The sequence below is a fragment of the Fukomys damarensis genome, unplaced genomic scaffold (genome assembly GCF_012274545.1).
Source record: "Fukomys damarensis isolate Sample0158 unplaced genomic scaffold, DMR_v1.0_HiC HiC_scaffold_19, whole genome shotgun sequence".
In the NCBI taxonomy this organism is placed as follows: Eukaryota; Metazoa; Chordata; class Mammalia; order Rodentia; family Bathyergidae; genus Fukomys; species Fukomys damarensis.
Genome location: NW_022900931.1, coordinates 15,816,908 through 15,837,123, shown reverse-complemented (window position 1 = coordinate 15,837,123; position 20,216 = coordinate 15,816,908). Strand labels below are relative to the sequence as shown.

Here is a 20,216-nt window from a genome sequence, read left to right as displayed (position 1 = left end):
TTGCAAGGACATTTTGACAATATTAAATTCCTCTAATTCATGAACATGGGATGTCTTTTAGTTTATTTGCATCTTCAGTTTCTTTCACTGGTTTTTAAACTTTATTTTTCTATTAGTGTATGTTTGTGATACATAAAGAATGCATTCATCATGGGGAATTGGAGTATACACAAATCACAATTTAATCCTTTTTACTTTCCCTTCCACTTCCTTTTCTTCTCTCTATTCCTAGATCCTTGTCCCATCTTTGCAAAATCTACTTTTCTATTTTCTATCATCTATCTTTTATTTTCTTTTTAAAATTATTTGTATTTTGGGTTTGAATCTAAATAGAAGAGAAACCATGCAATATTTAACCTTTCATGTCTGATTACTTAATTTATTGTTTGCGACAGAGTCTTTCTGTGTAAGTCAAGCTAGCTTTGACTATATAGCCCATTATGATCTCATTTTCCTGCATCATTGGTGTTTTATACTTTTCATTGCAGAAGTCTTTCACTTCCTTGGTTAAATTTATTCCTAGGTATTTTATTTTATTTTTGTTGCAATCATAAAGAGGATTGTTTTTTCAAATAGTTCACTGTTAACATATAGAAATATTATTGATTTTTGCATACTGACTTTATATCTTTATATCTTTGTTGAATTTATTTATAATTTCCAACAGGCTTTTTTTGGTAGAGTTGTCAGGATTTTCTATATAGAAATATTGCAAAGAGAGACAGTTAACTTTCTTCTTTCTAATTTGGATGCCTTTTTATTCTCTCTGCCTAATTACTCTGATTAGGACTTCCAGTGCTGTGTTGAATAAAAGTTGTGAAAATGCACATCTCTGTCTTATTCTACACCTCAGAAGAAAAGCTTTCAACTGATTCCTGATTCCTATTCAGTATGATGTTAGCTATGGGATTTTCATATATGCCCATAGCTGTGTTGAGGTACATTCTTCCTATACCTAATTTGTTTAAAGTTTCTGTTATGAAGGAAAGTTGAATTTTGTCAAATGCTTTTTCTGCAGCTATTGAGGCAATCATATGGCTTCTGTCCTTTTGCCTGTTGTGTCATGTACACATGTACATGATTATGTTTACTGCTTTGCATTTGTTAAGCCTCCTTGCAACCCAGAGATGAATTCCACTTGGTCATGCTGAATAGTCTTTTTTTGGCACCAGGGATTGAACTCAGAACCTTGTGCTTGCAAGGTAGGCGAAAGCACCATTGAGCTAAATCCCCAGCCCTTGCATGATCTTTTTAATGTAATGTAGAATTTGATTTGGTAGCATTTTGTTGAGGACTTTCACATTTATATTCATCATGGGTATTGATCTGGACTTTTATTTGTGGTGCCCTTTTTTGCTGGCCTAGTAGAATGAGTTTGGAAGACTTCTGACTTCTTCAAATAATTTTTTTGGGGGGAATAGTTAATAAAAAATAAAATTAGTTCATTTAAAAATGTTTAGTAGAGGGCCGGGATTTGGCTCAGTGGTGCCTGCCTCGCAAGCGCAAGGACCCGAATTCGATCCCCAATACTCCCCCCAAAAAAATGTTTAGTAGAAATTGGTAGTAGAGCCATCATGTCCTCAGCTTTTATTTGACAGGAAGTTTTTTAAAGTTACTGATTAAATCTCCATGCTTGTTAGTGTCCTATTAAGATTTCTCATTTCTCTGTGACTCAGTTTTGGTCAGTTATCTGTGTCAAAGAATTTATCCATTTCATATAGGTTTTAACAGAGAAATAAAATTTAAATAAAATGTAGGAAAAGAGTATATCACAAAATCACCAAGGAAATTTTGTTTAAAAATAGCTATGTGAAGGAAGATGAGTAAGTGGGGTTCATGTAAAGCAGAAGATGATAGACATATTATTACTCCAGGACCATTTGAGACCCATGTGGTTGGAGAGCATCTTCCTGGAGACCAGTTTAAGGAGAAGGAACTGCATGATGGGTAAGATATAGTAGCTCTTAAATGCTGGAAAGATCCAAAGACTGAAGTCACATGTGGGCTTGGCTTTTCAGGCTGCCATTCCATTTTCAGGGAAGGATGCGATTGGATACAGGATTCTGTCTGCCTCTGTGGTAGGGCTGAAACATGGACTCTGGTTGATAGTTACATGGAAAGAAGAAGAAGAAGATTGATAGACGAGGTGGAGAAAAAGATAAAGAGGTGGTTAGAAAGTAAAACATTTCCTACTGTGCCCTTCACATACTGTTGTTATTTTCCATTTATCTTATGACATATTTGAGAATTTTTATACATTGTGATATTAACCAATTAATATTATTGACAAAATTAAATATTATAAGTAAAAATACATATGTAACCCTGTGAATGTTCCTATAAAATAACTCTGAAGTCTAAGTTCAAATTGACCATGTTACCCATTTTCCCATTACAATTGAATAGAGAAAGGATGTGGATTATAGAGCAATTAATAAGTCTCTTCAGGATTTGCCCAGCTCCCAAATAATGAGCACATCATTATTTCATTTCTTTTTACATCCAGTACTTCCCTGAAGGACTTGTTTGAAGTGATAAATTATCTTTGGAAATTGATTTCTTTCCAAGGTTACAGGTATTAATTTTCTTAGAGTTTTCTAGTGATGTTTCCAATAAAAATTCTGAAACTTTACTTCTTGTGTATGTGTTAACTCCTGATCCCCCCTCAAATTTTTGCTGCCTATAGTTTCAGTAAAATAATTTATGAACAGATTTTACTGAAATGTTGAGATTTTAAAATATTTTTAACAGATTAAAATACTGATTCTGTTGGTAGTTTTTAATGCCAAATGTTCAATTTTCAGATGAAAGACAAAAGAGGCAATGAAAAAGAAATCATTTATTCATTTATTATCTAAAAGTATTTTTTTTCCAGTACCAGGGGTTGAACTCAGGACCTTGTGCTTGTGAGGCAGGTGCAGTGACACTGAGCTAAATCCCTAGCCCCATTCATTTATATATTCAGTAAGTCTTAAGTTAGAAAGCCCACATAATAGGTAGATTAGCTTGGGAGTCTTGGGTCTTACTCATGATCTATGGTAAGGTAAGTGTTTCACGAAAATGGTAATTCTTAGTCTGAGTCTCTTAGAAATTGGTTACATAATAGATTTTTGCTTAATAAATTTTGGAGACTCCTGGGGTTTCTGTCTAGATGGGAACATGGGCAGGTAAAGTTGGTCATTGGCCCTTGCCCTGTTCCCTTTTGATACTCAGTCTTTGCCTCTTGTTCCTGATCTTCTGGTCTAGTTTCTCTGTACCTCATTTCCTGATGCTCTCCTCTGGAGGTTGGAAGACTCCATTACATGCAGTCTTTCTGGTTCTGCTTTTGCTACTATCCAGTCTCTAGAATTATCTCTTGTTACTAGTTATGATAAGTTTGGGTTGGTGGTGAGATGATATTATGGTTAAGAATACTGTACAGGAATACTGTTTCTGAATCTTGCCAGGTTATCAGTAATTTTTTCCTCTGGATTTTCAAGAGCAATGCAAATATTGCAAATGAAAACAAGGAAATGTTTTGTGCATTGTGCTAGGCAATAACTCTGGTGATTTAGACTAGACTTGGTGGCTCAGGTTAGAAGACTGAGGATCTTCCTTCTCCTTCAGCCTAAACTAGGATCTTGAATATTGCTTCTGTGTAATAAAAAGGCTATGTTAGGTTTATCCAGAGGAACATGTCCCAATTATGGTAGATGAGAAGTCCCACAATTTGCTTTCTTCAAGCTGGAGTCCCAGGAAAGCTGATGTTTTAGTTTCCTTCCAGGACAGAAGTCTCAAGAACCAGATAATCATTGGTGTAAGTTCTGGTCTAAGCTGAAGACCCAAAAACCTGGAGTCTCAGTGACTAAGGGCAAGAGAAGATGGATGTTCCATCTGAAGAAGACAGAGCAAATTCACCTTGCTGTCTTAGTTCCATCCATGTCTTCAGCTGTTTGGATGATGTATACCCATGTGGTTGAGGGTGTTCTTCATTACTTAGTGTACCTATTCAAATGTTAATATCTTCCCCAAACACCCTTGAAGATATACCCTCAAATAGTATTTTTCCAGATATCCTAGCCCAATCAAGTTTACATAAAGTTAGCCACCACAAGGTCCACCTGACCTCCCTCCACCAACTCTAAGAAGGTGGAGCTGGAGAGAGAGAGACAAGATGACCAGAGAGGTGGCCACTGTCCCTAGTCTCCCAGGAGGCCCTGGCTCAGTTGCCTTGTGGGATAGCAAACCTTCAAATGTGCCTCTGGGATTTGTCTCCCCTCTAAGACTATGTTTTAGAGATGGTTTGAACAATGCACATCTCACACTCATTAACTCTTCTGTTATTGATATAGGGGGAATAGATGCAACTCTCAAACTTGTGAGATATCCGAAATGCGAGTTCATATTTTCTAAAATCAAAGAATGAATTCTAGAAACGATGGAGGTTAAGAGTAGGAAAAATTTATTGCAAGAAAGATAGCTTCTAAGAGAGACAGAAGGAAGACTGGAAAACTGATTGCCCACCAACACGGCTTCTCAAAGGTGTTTTATGGGACAAAGCAATGAGGTGAGTTCAAGGTGGGGTAAAATTATAGGCAATTAGTAAGATTGCTAGTATAGTTGCTTAGATAATAGTGAACCAATGAGAAATCACAAGGTGGACAAAACTATGATCAGCCAATAAGATTATGACAAGTATAGTCGCTTACGTAATACTGATTAAATGTTGATGAAATGAGGAAGCAAGTCACTTAGCAAACTTCCAAGGAACTGAGCAAAGATTTGCAGTGAGGTGTGAATCAGGGATCATTCCTGGAAGAGGTGGGTAAGATCTTGGTCCCCCACCCAGGTGACTGATACCTATTTAAAACACCAGTCCCTGCCATTCATCCTTAGGGGAAGCACTCTGAACACTGGTGTGGTGGTTTCTTTTACAGTGCTGGCCTTCAATGAATGTATCTTGATTGTCCTCCATGTTGGCTCGATTGTCCTCCATGTTGGTTCCTCTCAGGCCGGCCCTACCTAACTACCTATAAGGTATCTAGTTAACTTACCTAGCTACAATATTACTAGATTTTTCTTTATCCTCTGCACAAACCAGAATTAGTATATTAGACTTCACTTCTGAAATGCTGGTTATAGGCATTTGTGTGACTGGTATAGAATAGGAGGATGAGGCTGGAAGGAAGGCAATGTGTCTAGCCATCTTCTGCTGCTAACTGCCACTCAAATGTAGGCAGTTCACTTACATTCTTTGAACTTTAGTTGCCCGATCTAAAATCTAAGGATAGTCCTGGATATCTTAGATATCTTTCTAATGGCAAGGTAAACTCTTGATGGATCTTCCATCTCCAAAATGTTAAACCTCTCTCTTACTTAGAGTTTTGAGGCCCCCAAAGTGTGAAAGTTTCTTATTTCCACTTGTTTAATCAAAAGAGGGTAAAAATAAGGCCTCACCTGCTTCTCTAGGATCAGAACAGGCCAGCTCAAGACCTTGCTTTTATCTGACTCCAGGTCTCTGGGAAGACGGCAAAGAGCACTTAGGCCTGGTGGCTGTGCCCTTGGGACAGCAGAAGGGAGGTGCCTCAAGAAGAAGAAACCAGCTGTGGCTTCAAGCTCTGAACACAGTACCTTAGGTGGCAAGACACTTGAAAGAGGCCCTAGGCTGTCAGTATTTGTCTGTAGCTGTGACTTGGCAGGAGCAAGGGTTTCTCGGGAGATAAAAGGTGAACAAAATGAAGCACAATGAAGAAATTTCTTTTGTGATGAAAAGTTACCTGATAGAAAATTCTAGTACATGTAGATGCATTTTTTTTCTTTTGATTTTTCTGTTTACTTTTGTTTTTTTGGTTCAAGGCTGGCCATGAGCTCACTTTGATCCTCCTGTCTCTGCAGGGATTGCAGGTGTGTGACATCGGGCCAGCTGTAAACGAATTGCTGAGGACCGTTTGGTGACCTTCAGAGTGAGTGAGGGTGTAGAGAGTTGATAATTCCTTGTTCATAAACTTATTGAATATTTGGAGAAAGGAACATTGCAGGGGTGAAAAGAAAAGATCTCTAAGAAAGTTCATTGTTTGGAAAAAGACCCAGTCCATAACATGTCTTTGAAACTTTCACAGAGAGAGCCTAATTAGTTTCCGGTAAGCAAGGAGTGGGTAAGAGAACTGAGAAAGTCACTGTGTCATTGCTGATGTGCAGGAACCCAGGCCCAGGGCCTCATCGGCCTGCACGCCCACATAGAGTCTCACTGGTAACCTCCACTCTTCCCTGGCTCTTGCCTTCATCTGTCACTATGGGTGTTTCCTAATTGCTTCTGCTTTTCCTCCAGTTATTTCTGGCCATATTCAGCGGGTGTTTCATTCGTGCTCAAGAGAAACTCTGTGGGTTAAATAGGATGCAAAATTTCTCGGTCTTTTTGGTCACTGTGACCACTGCAGAAGTCGCTGCTACGGGCTGCTGTGCCTCTCGTAAGTGAAGGGCTCTCAGGCTGAGCCCAAGGGCCCATTCTGAGGTCTTGAGCAGCAAATTTAGAAGCAAAGAGACTTCTGTTCCCCTTTGGGTCATGATGTGACTCACTGTTACTTGTTCCTAGACACCAAATGCACTTATGGTTTTTAGAATCTCTTGTCAACCTGGGCCTACAGTCCTTCTATAAAAAGACTCAGCAAAGCCTCTGGGCCTAGCCCTGGGAGCCTGAGAGGTGACAGATACTGACTTCCCTCTTCTCCTCTTTCCCTCCTTCTCCTTTTCTCTATGTCTTTTTTTTCCGTGTAAACTAATTCTTGCAAATAGATACTTGTTGGCCCATTCTCTCGCATACACATCTTGACTGGTATACATAAGCGTAGACTTTAAATCCCTGCTTTACTAATGTGTGGCATTCATTGCTGTGTTCATTCGTTATATTGTCTTTGTTTAGGGGTGCACATAAAACAGAAGGATCAGTTACATTTGTATTTTAGACAATCATAGTTTGTATAAGTATCGCGGGATACATTTATGTTAAAAATTATCCATTATTTGTAAGAAACTCTAGGTATTCTGTATTGTTATTTGCTGAATCTGGTTTTTATTTGTTTTAGTGATTATAAAGTATTTAGAAGCTTTTTATAATCATTCTATACGTGAGTCCTTCATACCTTCTTTTTCCTATTAGGTTTTCTTTAGTCATAAATCCTCCTGCCAAAGGGCTTTTAGAAATCTAAGAGTGGGAGTTGGAGGCTTGGTGTCATAAACAAACTCTTCACCATGGTTGAGGCTCTTGCCCTAGACAGCAGCGAGGAGTCTTCACAGAGAGGGAGGGAGACATTCAGGTGTGCCGAGGCCCGGTAGCCAAATTCCAAAAGAAGCAGGAAAGGGAGAGGAGAATTGGGAAGTGTTGGACATTTTCCACCAGGTGCCGGGAGCTTATCACTCATGCCCTAGGTGATCAGAGCAGGTGTGATCTGTATGAAACAGAATTATCCAGAGCTGGAGAACAAAGCACAGGAAACCAGTAAGAAGAGCATCCTAGCAACTCTGATGTCAGCAGTTATATCTGTTGAATTTTAATATTCTTTGTTGAAAAATTCTGAACAAAGATTTCATGGATTTATAGAAAATGGCAGAAAATATCTTCTCATAGGGAAGTATGAAAATAGAAATTGTGCCTTGAAAACTTTCACCTTGGAAATATAATCTTTATTGATCTGAGTTGCCAGTGAGAAAATATTGTCTTATTATGAAGTCCATGTCTCTGCTTTACAATTTTTCATAAATATTGTAGCAGAATATTAACTTTCATTATTTATGAATCTCTTGAACTTTGCAAGGATTTGCTGACCGTAAAAGGATAACAATTTTGAGGATAGTTCATTTGACATCATAAATAACCTGAAAGGTCATTCACACTTTCACGATAACATCCAAAGAGAGTAGGTACTGAGAATCGGTGCTGGAAGTGAGAACTGACAGTTACTTTAAAAGGAATTTTTAAAATATACAAATAGAAATTCAGTTAAGTTTAATATATATTGTAAAGTGATGGTGATTATTTTATACCTTTTCTGAATTTCTTATTATTTTTGGCAATTTTTTGTTTGCAAGGGATGTTTTTGGTCTAATGTATTAGTATATAGGATAGATTGATCTAGCAAAAAGTCTCAATACTAAAGTGGCTTAAAAATAAGTGACTTACAGGGCCAAGGATTTAGTTCAGTAGTGCCTCTGCCTGCCTTGAAAGTGCAGGGTCCCGAGTATGAACCCTGGTACAAAAAAAAAAAGAAAAAGGCATATTACTCATTAGCCATCATGAAATAGGAGTTACATTATTCTTGCATATCACTGATTAGAATCAAGTAAACAAAATATGAAAGGTGATAAAAAACACAGTGAAAGGGCTGGGGTTTTAGCTCAGGTTCACAGCACCTGCCTGGCAAGTACGAAAGTGCGAGGTCCCAAGTTCGATCCCTGCTACCAAAAAAAAAAAAGTGACTTGCAAAATTGGAAGGCTTGGTTTATTTATTAGTTTTTTTCTCTTAAACAAACCTAAATGTCCTGGATCAGGAAGGAGATTTTCTCAACCTATGGCCTCCATCTGTGACTTTAAGGTTGCTGCCTTTCTTTGTCAATAGGTGAGACCAGGGGAGGGGACCAAGGGTATCCTGTTCTGGTGTTGTAAGGGCAGAGGCTGTAATTTTTGCTCACAGTGCCCTGAAAAATAATCAAGCAGCCACAACTAACATGGAACACTGGGCTATATTTGGGGCATTTCAAAGTGCTGTATTCTGAAATATTCAATATTGAAATATTGAAATTAGGAGCTGACTAAATAACAAGATTCTTAAAGCAAAAACCAAATTTTTATTTGTTTTTGCTTTCTAATAAATTAATTTGATTTTAATTAACTTTCCTTTAAGATAATAAAATTAATCCAAGTGATTATATAACATGACAGAGTGTTTATGAAAAATTTCTGTAATGATTATGGACTCCATGTAGGATATGGTTAATAAAGTAAAATTGTTACTGAATATTTAAAATAAATTAATATTTAGGTTTAATTTAGATGGGTATTTTTTGTGCTTATGGGTTTTTTTTTTTAAATTTTCTATTTAATGTGGAATTTTCCTCTTTCGGGAGACTGGTATACTGAAAGTGGCTTTTAAATATTATGCCAACTAAAGCCTTTGTTTTGACTTTCTATTCCAAAAACAGCGAGAGACTTGATGGAAACAACTTCTCTAATGAACTACTGTTTCTTTTTAAGCCGCTTGATTTTGTAATTTGGCTTATATCACAGACATACAGTTATTTGATCACGGAAGCCTCACTGCCAAATGGAGTGGCTCAGACGGCCGATGGGTGCCTCAGGCCAGTCAGACCCCGCTTAGGGCCCAGGAGCGCAACACAGAGGGGTGCGCCTGGGCCTAGAACTCGTCCATGCAGCTTCCCCAGCCTCTGTATAGGTGAGAATCATCAGGGGCGCTTATTAAATATTTAGTTTTCCAAGCCCCTCTCCTGCAGATTCTGATGCAGTGCTTGTAGGTGGTGACTTAAGGATTTTTGTGCTTAACAAGCATTTCCGGGTAATTGTAAAAGCTCTGCAGTCACAGGCATCATCCGTGGTGCTGGAGGGCGTAGCGCTGCTCCACACAATGGGCCGGGCCAGCTGCAACTCACTGTCGTGGAAGAGCTGCAAGGACACAGCAGTTGTCCACTGTGTGCATCGCCAAGGACAGCTTTGTTCCTGATGCTGGGTTCTAGAACAGGGTATGAATGTTTCCTCTCTGCTCCCACAGCTCGGTCTGCTTAAGGAAATAACATCCTGACTATAGATTCTGTCCTAGCTTTACTTATTGTCCACCTAGAGGTAGAATTGACTGTAGTTAACCAATAATGACTCCCTGAGGGCCGTAAGTGACTCACTCAACCAGTGCTGACTTGTATTTTTCACACTCCTTTAACCTCTAGATTTCTTGATACACAGAATATTTTCCTTTCCTTTAATTTTTTTCTTATGGAAGCAGGAGAAACAGTGATTTAGTGACCGTGACACTTTCCAGCTTTTCTATGGACTTTGAGTAGTTCAAGTAAAAGCTGAACCCCACACTGGGATAAAAATAGCCAGGACCATTTTTGTTTTTAATATAAAGACTTTTTTATTAAATGTTTGAAATGAAAAACATTTGATCTTCCAAGGGTCTGTAGCCATGATCACCAAGATGAGCTACTATTTTGAACCTGATTGTAAGTGGAGGTTGTTATGTAAGTGGTTCCTGATTTACTTCCTCAGTTCTAGTGTATTTGTGTTCCACGTAGCTTTGGGTACCATTCCCCAGAATGGAATAGCCATAAACTATTGTGATTTCTTGAATATATTATATGCTTGTTATTTATTTATTTTGATTTTTTGAGACAGAGCCTCACTATGTAGTTGAGACTGACCTGGAACTCACTATGTAGCCCAAGCTGGCCTCAAACTCACAGCTGTCCTCCTACCTCAGCCTCTGGAGTGCTGGGATTACAGGTGTGTGTCAGCACACCCGGCTCTATTCTTGTTATTTCTGAGTGGAGCTGTGCTCCTTAAAGGTTTAGAATCAATGATGATGAGAGATACAAATTATAAAATGACAGCATGCGGTAATGGCCTGTATTTGCATGGAAGAATTAGTTACTCTAAAAGAACACTTCTGTTCTTTCTTTACATGGTTGAGGCCATCCAGATGAGACATTTTCTGTTCAGAATGGAGTAAGTACCAACTTCACGTGATGTAATAGCTTGGGAGGTGATAGGAAGTGGAGAAAAGAATTGTTTTGTTGGTGAGAATGTAAACTGGTACAACCGCTATGGAAACAAGAGTGGAGATTCTTCAAAAAATGAAAAATGGGAATTCTGTTCAACCCAGCTTTTCTTCTATGTATCTTCCTGAAAGAATAAAAGACATCATTATGCAGTGGTGTGTGCACAGTCATGTTTATAGCAGCACGAGTCACCATAGCTAAATCTTGAAAGTGGCCTGCATGACTGTCACCAGATGACTGGATTAGAAAGGTGGCAGTTATCCACAGTGGAGTACTATGCAGCCTTTAAAGAGGATAGAGTTGAGTCATTTGTAGGAAAACAGAGGCACCTTGAGACCATGATGCCAAGTAAAATGTCAGACACAAATGGCTAAATATCTCAGATTATAAATAATTTAAAGAGCAAAATTAAAAGTAGATAGTAGAAAATGGGAGATAAATCCTTTGTAACTTGGCAGGGGATCTAGCGATGGAGAGGAGGAAATACAAAGAATTAAGATGTGTTATGTGCGTGTAACTACTCCCCATGATGATGCAGCCATGTACAGCAAACACATACTGAGAAACAGAAAAAAAAATTTGTACAGAAAGAAAGAGATGCTTTGAAAGTATAAAGTAGACACTACCCATAGGAGATTTCTGGAAACAGCAATTGTGTTTTTACAAACTGCAAAGTAAAGAACTCTTAAGTTATATGGATGCACCTCACTTATTCATCTGGGTGGCCTCAACCACGTAATCCAAGAATAGAAGTGTGCTTTTAGGGTAGCTAAGTCTTCCATGCAGGGGTTGCTGTGTTAATTGTATCCTTAGTTGTAGGCACACACGGACACCAAATAGATTTTTTTTTGCATGTGTTAGAAAATGAATAAATATGCGCTCTTGTTATACTAGAGGATTATGTGGACAGACTGCCCGAGAAGCATGCTTTTCCCCTCCTTTTGTACTTTTTTATTGGTAAATAAGCAAATGCATCATATAGTATTTATTAAATTGAAAGACTGTTACACTTTGAATTAGTTCATGTAATGCTAGGAAGAAAACAAATCTTGCTTCTGTTATAGATGGTTAAATTCTTTTGATAAGTGAAACACTAGGAACTATTTCCAACTATAGTTAATGAAGAAATGTATCTTTGAGAAATGGGAACAGTGGGCATTATGTTTGTTACCCTAAAATAATAACTCAGTGAGGTAGCAATTTGTTAATTTGCTAGATTTATCCATTCTGCATTTTATATGTACTTCAAAACATTGTGTTGTAGTGATAAAAGCATAAAATGTTATTTTTCAGTTTAAAAAGTCTATACTCTTGAATACACAAAGAGAGAGTCTTGTTTTGAAATTTTTTCTAGTTGGTCTTGGTCTACTTTCTGGGAACTGAAAAGCATTGTTATTTGTACAAATGGGAAGCACATCTTTTCTGGAGAAATAGTGATCTTTACATATTTGTTCATGATCTCACATAAGTGTTGGTAATAATTTTAATAGCTGACACATGTAATATGCCAGTTCCTGTGCAGAAAACTTTATAGGCATCATCTCCTTAACCCTGACAATAAACACACAAGTTTGGGCTTCTGTGGCCTGCATTTGGTGTTTTGGAGAGGTTAAGCTATTAACCTAGATTTGGAGTTGGGAAGCTGCAGACTTGAGTTTATTTGTTTTTTTGTTTTTGGTTTTTTGAGACAGGGTCTTGCTATGTAGTTCAGGCTGTCCTTGAACTCACTATGGAGCTCAAGCTGGCCTCAGCCTCACAGCAGCCCTCCTGCCTCAGCCTCCCAGAGTGCAGGGATTACAGGTGTGTACCATCATGCCTAACTCAAAACTGAGTTTTGAGTATGTCTGTATTGAAATTTAATTTCAGGTTTACTTTAAGAAGTTGGAGTTGGTGTTTTTTTATTGAGGACTGAACCCAAGGCCTTTGAACTGAGCTACATCCCTGGCCTTTTTTTGTTTTTTATTTGGAGGCAGGGTCTCACAAATTTGCCCATGCTGGGCTTGAACTTGTGACCCTCCTGCCTCAGCATCCCAGTGTGCTGGAATCACAGGCTGGCTTTTATTCTTGATGGCTATAATTGTGCTAACAAATGTGCTCACTTGTCTGCATTTTGTAGCATCCAGCTTCCTTTTGCTTTGGAAAAAAATGCTGTTTTTTTTGTCCTGTCTCCAGTCTCACAGTCTTTTTCCCTTAATTCCCTGGATCCTTAAAGGTCACCAGATGTGGTTTGAAGTACTTCTGACAGGAATGAACTATGTCTACAAAGCAGAACCAGTGAATTCCCAATGTGGGCCCACCAGGCAGCACTTCAGGGCGGTCCACAGCTATCGCTGTGCCCTCTCCTGCACTGAATACAAAATGCATGTGCTCCCTCCACAGGGACGGGGAGAAGGGTGGGCAAGCTGAGAACAGAACTGTATTTCCTTTTAGTTCTGTTCCCTCATATAAGTACATTCCCTGATGGCTTTGAAAACAGGATAAGACTTAGGAGAGTCAATTTTGTGAGCGAATTTTGGTGCCTGTGAGGATGTTTAAGTGTTTTACAACCTTGAGTCAATCCAATATAGACTGATCTTCCCAATCTTTTATCAGAGAAAGCATAACCCCCTACCTGACTATGCTTACATAAGCCAAGGCAGATTTCTCGGGGGCATAGGAAAAATAAGTGGTCTGAGAGGTGGGGAGGCAGGGAACGGAATGAGTCACAAAAGTGAAAGATTAAATACATACACACAACTACAGCTTTAAATTTGCAATTCCTCTTACCCCCTGGGTTTTCTAGCCTAACTGGAAAGGCCACCAGGAGACTACATTAAGAGTGATAATGATTTCCTGGTTTCTAACCACTCTGATTCACTCTTGGTTTATTTCATGATTATGCAGATTCAGGTCCTCTCGGTTTCCATGTGATGTTATTGCAGATAGGTAAGTTAATTAGATATCTTGTAGGCAGTTAGACAGGGCGAGCCCAGGAGGAGCCAACATGAAGAGGACAGTCAAGGAGCTAACATGGAGGTCAATAAAGACCCTTTCACCAAAGGCCAGAATTGTAGAAGGAGAGAAGCTCCCACATCCCTGTGCTTCCCCTAAGGATGCATAGCAGTGATTGGTATTCTAAATAGGTATCAGTCACCTGGGTGGAGGGGCCAAAGTTTTAACTTAGCCTTTCCAGGAAATATCCCTGATCCCCACCCTTACTGAAAATCCTTGTATGCTTGCTACGTGACTTGCTCCCCCATTTAATCAATATTACCTGGGTGATTGTACTAGTAATTGTATTGGTTGGTCACGGTTTTGCTCCACCTCACGTCCACCTAGTAATTTTCCATTGGGTCTTCTAGGTTTGTCCCACTTTGTGTCTGCCTCACTATGTGGTTTTGCTGTATAAAATATCGCTGAGAAGTGGGGTGGACAGGCAACCCACTTTCCGGTCCCCCTTCTGCCTGTCTTAGACAGAAGCTTTCTTTCTCTCAATAAATTTTTCCTACTCCTAATCTCCATTGTTCCTAGAATTCATGCTTCACTTTTAGAGAACACAAACTCACGTCTTGGATATCTAGTAGGTTTGGGAGTTACATCTATTTGCCCTATATCAGTGGCAAATTGCTTCCTTGTTTTCCACTCTGGCTGCTTTCATTGATGTCAAGGCTAAAGTCTTGGATGCCCACCAAGATGACCAAACTGGACTGGGTGTTAGTACTGGCTGCTGGTTCCTGGAACCCAGAGCCTCCTCCAAGTGCAAAGGTCACCTTGCCACACCTTTCTGGGCCTCCAGCAGGCCCGGATGTATGAGCTCTAGCAAAAAGGCCCATTTAGGATGAAAGGCTGGATCTCTTTCCTCTTCCAGAGATTATTAAGGAACAGAAAGGGCACACTAAGCTTTCCTCACCTTGCGTTACTGCACTGAAGTACAAGTTTATTCGTATGTCAATTATATTTCTCCCTTTATTGTTATGTAATTGTTTATCTGCTTCTCATCATTTTCATTTTCATTAATGCATTAGCATGGTTAGGAGGAAACTGGAAATTGTTGATTTTTATTAACAAATTTTGTGAAATGTTTGGTGGAGAAAAATCTTGAAGATGAAGTACTGGCTACAAAGAGATTTTAGGATTTTCCACAGACTTTGCTTATCTATGCCTTCTTGATTGTACAGCACCCAGATGATTGGAAATATGCAATATTTCATAACCATGTCAGTAAGCAGCAAGATAATATGTGATGACAGCAGACTGCGCTAAAACAGTACAATCTACCTAAAAAAAATTTAAAATCAGATAAAGTTACTGAATAAAACAATGCAGAATCATTTTGGAAATATAATGAAAAGAAATCCTTGTGTTTAATATTCAGTGTACAGATCTATAAAAAGCCAATTAGAGAATTAAAATTTCAGCACTGATCCATACGTCAGTATAATGTTTCCTTAAGCTCCAGAAATGAGTGTTTTTAATAATAACCTTTTATCATGAGGCCTTTTAACCCTACCATGCTCGTGGGTCTGCCAGTCTACTGAAAACAACTGTTAGAAATATTATAATAGCCCTGCAGATCTTAGAGACGCAACATAAAAATGTGTTACAACCAATACAATGGACATAATTATTTTCAGCTTCAAAGAATTATATACATTTTTCTACCATGGTTTTGTTTGCAGCCTCCTGAGGCAGTAACCTATAATTTTATTCATTGGTATTTTACTCCTCCCAAGGGGGAAGGGGAAAATTAAATGTTAAGGAGCTGATGTGATAAAGACAGGAGAGAGGTAAGAGGGTTCTATATTCCGAGATTCTCTGCAGGAAGCAGCACTTCATTGGGAGAGTGTACACAAAATTACTTCGATCTTAATTTCAATTCTAACTGTAAAATATGAGAGGATAGGAATCTTTTATTTCTTTCCTTCCCTGGTGGGGAGTGGTAGTTGAGCAGCTGATGACTAATTGACACACTCAATCCAGGCAATGAAAGCAGAGACTGAAGGCTCTGCCTGCTCTCCAGGGCAGGCTGGGACAGGGTTTGAAAAGCCACATTTCCTGTCCCTTTCTCTGCCTTTCTGGGTTGTGTAGCAAGGAGGAAATGGGGTAGCAGCAGCTGTGCTGATACTTCTCAAAGCTCAGAAGTGATTGGTTCATGATTTCTAAACCTTCCAGAGCCCTGTCATCAGCTGGTTCTTTGTTTTCCCAGCATGCCAGGAGAAAGGAGTTGGACAGGAGTCACTAGTGAGGTTGTCCCAGAGAATGAAAAACTAAAAGAAGCAGCAGGGACTTCTGAGCAGCAGTGATGGGTCATCACTCAGTAAATCATAATTTTCTTTATCTTAGGGAAGAAAACATTTTTCTTTGTTTTTCTTGGTACACATTGGCCATACGTAATGAATACATTCATTGTGGGGAGCTGGAACTTGTACATACTGCATTTTAATCTCTTCTACTTCTCTTTCCCCTTCCTTCCCTTTCATCCACCCCCATCTCTAGATCTGCATTCTGCCTGCAAAAAGACCATCTTTATTTTTGCTCTTTACATTGCTTATGCTTGGGTTTCTCAAGTACGGGAAACCGTGTGATGTTTAACCTTCGCGTCTTTTTTATTCACTTAGCATTGTGGTCTCAAGGTGCATCCATTTTCTTATAAACGACTCAAATCTATCCTTTATGGCTGAGGAGTACTCCATCACATGTAGATACCACATTTTCTTTCTTTGTTCATCTGTTGTTGGGCAAATAGGAACCTTTCAAGATTTAGCTACTGTGACCTGTGCTACATGGGTATGTATGTCTCTGTGTCATATGACGTCTGTAACTCTTTAGGGAAGATACCTAGAAGGGGAATAGCTGAGACCACTATAATTCTAAAATCAACAAATAGGATTTTGTGGAATGATAAATCTTTGGCACAGCAAAGGAAACAAAGGACAGAGTGAAGAGACAACTTCCAATGACAAAAAGGTTTTGCCAGTAAAATTAGTCCTCAGACAGGGGACTAATATCTGGAATATGTAAAGAAGTCAATACATCATTGTTTTAAAGAGTGGTAAAAGGTAGAGGGACTTGCGAGCTAGTGTGAATGTCTGGGCTGTTGGGATAACAAGGAGAGGTCCACTCACAGGAGGATAAAGCGATAGTGTGCAAAAGATGTGGGAGAATCATCCTGGTCAGACTTTTGTGGGTGAAAGTTTTTTATGCATGAAATATGCTCCTGAAGGCTATGAGTTTTCCAAGGTTTCCAAAAAAGAAGATTGAATGGTTATGGACAGGTTTCGATGTGATGGTAACTGGGTCCAGCCCTCCTGTCTAGAGACTACAGAAATGATTGCTCACTGGTGAGTAGAGTTATGGCATCTCCAACCATTCACCAGGAGCATCTTGATATAAAGAATCCTTATATCTTTCTTCTGCCTTCAATCAGGGCAACATTTTAAGGCTGGATCTATTCAAATAGTAAGCTCCCTTCTATTCAGAGCTTAATTTCAGAACGAAATAAAAAAAGGTATCACTGAGCTTCAATTCCAGTTTGCATTAATGCCCCATTGTAGATGCTCGTGGCCTGCCCATTGTGGAAAGCAGAAATGTCACCTCTCAGAAAGATGACTTCGCTTTTCTCCTCCTCTTCCCCTAGGTCCCCGGGTGAAATTGAGAGTAGGGAGGTGGTAAAGGCACTGAGCATCCATCTTTTCACAATGCCGGCTTTCTCTCGGTCCCATGATTCTATATATAATTGGAAGTGTTCCTAGAGCAAATTAAGCCATGGTAGTAACTCATTCAACCCTGAATTTTATTAGTCAGACCATCACAGCTCTGCCTGTCGTGCTGAGATTACAAACCTCCAGGGCATGGACAGGGTCTTCTCTTCTTCCTTGTATAATATCAAACCCAGAATTGGCCCCTGAGAAATCACCAACATAAAGAAAATGAATATGATTTAATATAAGTGTCTACTCAATACACATACAATAATGGGAAATTTAAGGGTAATCCTAGTTAAATCTGTAAGTGAACTGAAAAGTGGAACAGAAAAATAAAATACCTCCTATGGTCCCCTCATTTTAAATTAGGGTGACGCTCACCAAAGCACTGCTCAGCTCAGTGAAAAACTTGTCAACAGCTTCTAGAATTTGAGCAAAGCTCATTACTTTACCTCTGTGTCCAATTAATCCTCAAAATATGTAGCTTCCCACATTGTACTTCTGGTATCCACTCTTTTCTGTTGAAAGAGTAACCAATAGTACTCATCTAGTTCCAAGATTCTGGTTACCTGGCAGGTGCAGAAATTCATAAAACGTCACTAATACTTTCAAAATAATTTATATTGTTCTTAAATTTCTTAAATTGACTCTGTTGACTACAACCTAGAACTGTTTATACTATTTATCCATTTATTGGTTTGTATGTGAAGCTGATTTTTTTTTCTTTTTTTTTGGGTGCTGGGGATTGAACTCAGGTCCTTGTACTTGCGAGGCAGGCGGAGGAAGCACTGAACCAAATCCCTGGCTTTTTTTTTTTTCTTTTTGTTACTGGGGGCTGGACGCAGAGGCTCATGCTCAGTCCTTATTGTTATTTTCAGACAGGGTCTCATCAAGTTGCGCAGGCTGACCTTGAACTTGCTGTTGCTCTTGCTCCCGTCTCCTAAGCAGCTGGATTCATTGGTGTACCTGGCTAGTTTTATCTTTATATCATATTATAATGCAGTATCAAGTCTTTCAAAGAACTTGGTGTTTTTAGTCACCATAATGGCAGCTTTTTCCCTTCATGTTTACTCTTCAGGCTGTGTATGAGACTCTGAAAAGTCTCATGTGGCTCTAGTATTTTTTAGCTTGGGTTCCAAAGCAATCTAGGTAGAGGTACTTGTCCTTAGTACCCTGTAGTCTTCAGATGTGATGGTCTCAGTGTTCTCAATCTTCATAATCATAACCAGTCACTCCTCCCACATTCTCCTTGGTAGATTTTCAGAATTCCTGTTGGACAATCTGTTTTCATCCTATGCCCAATTGGAGACATTCACAAACTCTTTTGTATGATGCTTTATTAATGGCTGTACTTGGGAGTGAATCTTAGTTACAGATTTCCCACTTGATACTCAACTTTGTCTCTCCTTGGCCAGTGTAAAAGTCATGAGCCATTTCCTGATAGACTCAAGACCCCCCTTCACCCTTGTAGACTGTGAGTGCTAGTTCCATTGCAAGAGCTGGGTTCAGGCAAAGCCATGCTGTCAGAGTGAATATTTGCAGAGTGCTTGTGTAACACCTAGTGTATAGTTAGCACTGTATAACTGCTAAGTGAGTGAAACAGCAAATCGTGCTATATATGTGCTTGGTGTCTGGGACTAGGCTTTAGCTTCCAATGCCCCTTGTCATCTTCAGGCTTTCACTGAAGGCCACATCCAGTGGTGAGCTGGGACTACCTTGCACCAGTGAGCCAGGGTCACTTGTTACATTTTTAGTGGTTCTCTATGTTGTTAAATGTAGACATAAATAAAAATTAAATTACAGTGGACCCTTGAGTTATGACCAGCCTGACATATGAACAACCTGGGTTACAACTGGAATTTTCTTTTCTTTTTTTTTTTTTTAATTGAGGTTATTGGTACAATCTAGGTATACAATACAATTACATTCATCATTGGGATTCTGTACCTTTACATAATAGGTCTTGATTCTCATTTTTCCCCTTGTCCCTGCCCTTCCTCCACCCCTTCCTCCCCTCCCCATTTACAAACATTTTATTTCCATTTTTTCAGTTTCTCATATTTTTTTCCTCTCCCTTATTACCTTTCCCCCACCCTTCCCACTTTCCTTACACCTTTAGCCCTTTACTTCCTATTTCACATTATTAACTGTCTCATTAGGATCCTGTGTACTATTATAGTTTTTCATACCAAAGAAACTATTCGGTATTTCAGTTAAATAAGTCTCTGTATGAACATTAAAAATAGGGAATCCTAAAATAAAACTAAAAAGGAAAGTAAAAGAGAAAAGGCCATGATGTAACATCAAAGTAATCCTTAATTCTGAAGATGAAAATGGTCCCTGAACATATTTAAATTGCCTCTCGCCCTTATAGTCTTATCTTATTCTTTTTTCATTATTTAGAGAATACTTTATTAGTTTCTGTAATCAAACCCACATAGATATGACCTTACATATTTAGTATGGTGTGTTATCCCTGTACACATGGAAAAAAAATTAATATTTCTAGACCAATATGGTTGTCCATTTCTGTACAATGCCAAGTCAACACAGTAAATTGGGATGACTTTTTCCAAAGTTGGCAGCACCGTTAAAGTTTCCCAAAATTCAATTTATATATATATATGTGTGTGTATACATATATATATAAAGACTAATAATAGTATGTTATGCATCGATAGCAGCAACAGCTTTTCCAGGTTCTGCAGTCGTCTGAACAAAATTATAGACATTCAGCACATTCCATTAAAAAAAAAAAAACAAAGAAAAGAA

General features: G+C 38.8%; 1 long non-coding RNA gene across 1 annotated transcript in view; it reads left to right on the top strand.

Annotated features, from left to right (window-relative positions):
* The window catches only part of LOC104856445, a 292,754-nt gene that overhangs the window by 169,610 nt on the left and 102,928 nt on the right, over window positions 1-20,216 (top strand). The window contains exon 4 of the long non-coding RNA XR_778646.2: window positions 5,875-5,942. This is a non-coding gene — a long non-coding RNA (uncharacterized LOC104856445). The remainder of the gene's footprint in view (window positions 1-5,874; window positions 5,943-20,216) is intronic.